Consider the following 5344-nt stretch of genomic DNA (forward strand, 5'->3'; position numbering starts at 1 on the left):
AGCCCCACATTGGGTGTAGAGATTACTTAAAAATGAAATCTTAAAAAAAAAAAATTAAAATTTCATGTTAACATTAACTAGTACTTCTGATGATCAAACAAAAGATCTTATTTCAGAAATAAATTTTTATGTACAGGGTAGGGTAGTATTTTTTTAAGATTTTATTTATTTATTTGACACAGAGACAGTAAGAGAGGGAATACAAGCAGCGGAAGTGGGAAGAGAAGCAGGCTTTCCGCTGAGCAGGGAAACTGATGCTGGGTGCTGGGCTGGATCCCAGGACCCTGGGATCATGACCTGAGCTGAAAGCAGACGCTTAATGACTGAGCCACGCAGGTACCCCCAGGGTAAGGTAGTATTATTTTATATCATAGTATTATCTGTAATGTAATCTAAAATATATGCTTTCAAATAAATTAAAAATCATAAAAAATAATTGAAGGAAATATGACAAAATTTTAACAAAGGTTGCATTTGCAGTGGAATCCTTGACTTTTTTTTTAATTGCATAAGATTTTTGTATATATGTACAATTTTTTTTTTACAATGACTATATGTTGCTCTTTAAAATCAGGAAAAATTTTACTAAAACTGTAGAAAAATTAATAGAACGATTAATAACTATAGAAACTGTAAAAATTAATAGAATACTTAACAATAGAAATGGACTTTGAATTTATGGTGGGGAGGGGGTGGCTAAAGAAATAATTTTTAAAGTCAGATATTATATCAGATGTATCATTATCAAAAGAAAAACACTAAAAATAAATTTTGAATTCTGAGAGTATAAAAACAAAATATAGATAACAAAATGAGTAAAGATTAAATATATATGACAGGAGGTTTAATATATATGAACTATTAACATTTTCTCAAAAATATGTGAGAAATGTAGTAAATATTTTAAACAATATATATATATAAAGGCCACGAACAGACAATTCACAAAGAAGGAAATAGAAAAAAAGCATATGGATGTCTTCAACCTGGTTGATAATCAAACAAATGGAAATGACAACAGCAAGAAAGTCTCATTTTTCATATAGATTTTTTCTTTTATTTTTCAAGTTTTTAAAGTTCCAGTATAGTTAACATAGTGTTATAGTAGTTTCAGGTGTACAATATAATGCTTCAACAATTCTATACATTACTCAGTGCTCATAATGCTAAGGGTACTCATTAGTCCCCATCACCTATTTTACCCGTCTCCCCACCAGTAACCATCAGTTTGTTCTCTATAGTTAAGAGTCTGTTTCTTGGTTTATCTCTCCATCTCTCTCTCTCTTTTTTCCCCTTTGCTTATCTGTTTTGTTTTTTAAGTTCCACATGGAAGTGAAATCATACGGTATTTGTTTTTCTCTGACTGACTTAACTTCACTTAACATTATACTCTCTAGCTCCAACCCTGTTGTTGCAAATGACAAGATTTTATTCTTTTTGATGGATTAATAATATCTATATTAATATATGTACACACATACACATACATGCCACATCTTCTTTATCCATTTATCTATCAACGGACACTGGGATTGATCCATAATGTGGCTATTGTAAGCAATGTTGCTGTAAACATTGGAGTGCATATCCCTTTGATTAGTGTGTTTGTATTTTTGGCGTTAATACACAGTAGTGCAATTACTGGATCTTAAGATAGTTCTATTTTAACATTTTTTTTTAAGGATTTTATTTTTAAATAATCTCTACACCCAATATGGGGCTTGAATTCATAACCCCAAGATCAAGAGTTTTATGCTTTACTGACTAAGCCAGCCAGGTGCCCCTATTTTTAGCTTTTTGAGGAACCTCCATACTGTTTTCCACATCGGCTGTCCCAGTTTGCACTCCTACCAAGAGTGCAGGAGGATTCCTATTTCTCCATGTCCTTGCCAATACTTACTGTTTTTTTGTGGTTTTGATTTTGGCCATTCTGGCAAGTGTGAGGTGATATCTCATTGTGGTTTTGATTTGCATTTCCCTGATGATCAGTGATGTTGAACATCTTTTCATGTGTCTGTTTTACCATCTGTATGTCTTCTTTGGAGAAATGTCTATTCATGTCTTCTCTCCATTTTTTAATTAAATTATTTCTTTTGGGGGGGATGTTGAGTTATATAAGTTCTTTATATGTTTTGGATACTAACCCTTCATCAGAGATGTTATTTGCAAATATATTCTCCCATTCTGTAAGTTGCCTTTTCGTTTTATTGTTTCCTTCACCATGCAGAAGCTTTTAATTTTGATGAAATACCAATAGTTCATTTTTGCTTTTGTTTCCCTGGCCTCAGGAAATCTATCTAAAAAAAAAAAATTGCTATGGTCAATGGTGGAGAAATTACTGCCAATGCTTTCTTCTGGGATTTTTATAGTGTCCTGTCTCATATTTAGGTCCTTACTCCGTTTTGAGCTTATCTCTGTGTGATGTAAGCCGGTGGTCCAGTTCTACTCTTTTGCATGTAGCTGTCCTGTTCTCCCAACACCATTTGTTGAAGAAATTGTCTTTCCTGTTGCATGTTCTTCCTTTGTTTTGTTTTAAATATTTTATTTATTTGTCAGAGAGAGAATGAGAGAGATCACAAGCAGGCAGGAGCAGCAGGCAGAAGGAGAAGCAGGCTCTCTGCTGAGCAAGGAGCCCAGTGTAGGACTCAATCCTAGGACCCTGGGATCATGCCTGAGCTGAAGGCAGATGCTTAACTGACTGAGCCACCCAGGCATCCCTTGCCTCCTTTGTTAAAGATTAATTGACCATATAATTGTGGGCTTATACCTGAGCTTTCTATTCTATTCCATTTATCTTATGTGTCTATTTTTGTGTCAGTACCATACTGTTTTTATTACTACAGCTCTGTATTATAACTTGAAACCTGGAATTCTGGTACGTCCATCTTAGTTTTTCTTTATCAAGATTGTTTTGGCTATTTGGGGTCTTCTGTGATTCCATACAAATTTTAGGATTTTTTTTTTCTAGTTCTGTGAAAAATGTTTTTGGTAGTTTGATAGGAATTGCTTAAATCTGTAGATTGCTTTGGGTAATATAAACATTTTAACAACATTTGTTTTTCCAATCCATGAGCAGGGAATATCTTTCTAATTGTTTGTGCCATCTTCAATATTTTTAATTGGTGTTTTATAGTTTTCAGAGTACAAGTCTTTCACTTCCTTGGTTAAGTTTATTTCTAGGTATTTTACTGTCTGGTGTGATTGTAAATGTGATTGCTTTCTTACTTTCTGTTGCTTCATTATTAGTATATAGAAATGCAATTGATTTCCGTATATTGATTTTGTATCCTGCAAACTTACTGAATTCATTTATCAGTTCTAGTAGTTTTTTTTTTTTTTTTTTTTTTGGTGGCGTCTTTAGGGTTTTGTATATATAGTAGCATGTCATCTGCAAATAGTGAACGATTTACTTTTTCCTTACCAATTTGGATGCATTTTATTTCTTCCTCTTGTCTGTTAGCTGTGGTTAGGACTTCCATTACTATGTTAAAATAGTGGTGAGAGTGGACATCCACTGTGTTAGGAGAAACACTGATTTTGTCACCATCGAGTGTGATGTTAGCTATGGCTTTTTCATATATGGCCTTTATTATGTTGAGGTATATTTCCTCTAATCCTGAATTGTTGAGGGTTTTTATGATGAATGGATGTTATACTTTGCCAAATGCTTTTTCTGCATCTATTAAAATGATCATGTTTTTTGTCCCTTCTTTTACTGATGTGATGTATCACGTTGATTGACTTGAGAATATTGAATCATCCTTGCGTCTTACAGATAAAGCCCACTTGATCATGGCAAATGATTTTTTTAATGTATTATTGTGTTCAGCTTGTTAGTATTTTGTTGAGGATTTTTGCATCTATGTTCATCAGAGATGTTGGCCTTGGTTTACTTTTTTTTTTTTTTTTTGGTAGTGTCTTTATCTGGTTTTGGTATCGGAATAATGTTGGCTTTGTAGAATGAAGCTTATTTTTTTTCTTTGCTGCATCTCAAAGATTTTGGGCCTTTGGTGTTTTCATTTTTATTTGTCTGCCTGTATTTTTTAATTTCCTCTTCACTTTCTTGGTTGATACATTCATTGTTTAGTAACATAGTATTCAACTTCCATGCATTTGTGTGTTTTCCAAATTTTTCCTTTGGTTGATTTCTAGTTTCATAGCATTAGGGTCAGAAAAGACACATAGTATTACTTCGATCTGTATGAATTTGTTGAGACTTGTTTTGTGGCCTGGTATGTGAACTATTCTGGAGAATGTCCCATGTGCACTTGGAAAGAACGTGTATTCTGCTGTTTAAGGATGTAATGTTCTGAATATATCTGTTAGATCCATCTGGTCTAATGTGTTGTTCAAAGCAACTGTCTCTCTGTTGATTTTCTGTTTAGTGATCCGTCCATTGATATAAATTGGGTGTTGACATCCCCTACTATTATTATATTACTATTGATTATTTCCTGTATATTTGTTACTAACTGCTTAATGTATTTGGGTGTCCCATATTCAGTACAAAAATATTTACAATTTTTATATCTTGTTGGATTGTACCATTTATGATTATATAGTATTCTTTTTTTTTTTTTTTTTTTGCCCCTTGGTACAGCCTTTCTTTTTTAAAATCTATTTTGTCCAATACAAATATTGCTGGTACTCCAGATTTCTTTTTACTCCATTTGCATGATGCATGTTTCTCCATCTCCTCACTTTTAGTCTGCATGTATCTTAGATCTGAAATGAATCTTTTGTAGACAGCATATAGATAGGTCTTTTTTTCTTTTTTGTTTCTTTTTTTTTATCCTTTCTGCCATTCTATGTCTTTTGATTGGAACATTTTGTCCATTTACATTCAAAGAAATTATTGATATCTGTGTATTTATTGCCATTTTTTTACTTTTTTATGTTGTTTTTTAGTTGCTGTCTGTTCCTTTCTTCTCTTGCTCTCTTATGATTAGTTGGTCTTCCTTAGCAAAATACTTGGATTCCTTACTCTTCATTTTTTTGCATATCTACTACTGCTTTTTGATTTGTGGTTGCCATTTGGTTTATATATGACATCTTCTGCATAAGCAGTGTATATTAAGTCGGTGGGTGCTTAATTTTGAACCCATTCTTACTCCCTTCCCGTCCACATTTCAGATATTTGGTATCATATTTTACTTTCTTTTATTTTATGCTTCTCTTGACTGTTTTTTTTTCTAGATATAATTAATTTTTTTGCTTTTGTACTTTCTATTTTTCTTACTCTTTTTTCCCTCTACTCATATAGTACCCTTTACATTTCTTCTAGGGCTGGTTTAGTAGTAATCAGTTCTTTTTTTTTTTTTTTTTAAGATTTTATGTCTTTATT

General features: G+C 32.5%; 1 protein-coding gene across 6 annotated transcripts in view; it reads left to right on the plus strand.

The window, feature by feature from the left end:
* The window catches only part of NAALADL2 (N-acetylated alpha-linked acidic dipeptidase like 2), a 1320052-nt gene that overhangs the window by 469521 nt on the left and 845187 nt on the right, over window positions 1–5344 (plus strand). The window lies entirely within an intron of this gene.

Source organism: Ursus arctos, unplaced genomic scaffold, assembly GCF_023065955.2.
Source record: "Ursus arctos isolate Adak ecotype North America unplaced genomic scaffold, UrsArc2.0 scaffold_4, whole genome shotgun sequence".
NCBI classification, from domain to species: domain Eukaryota; kingdom Metazoa; phylum Chordata; class Mammalia; order Carnivora; family Ursidae; genus Ursus; species Ursus arctos.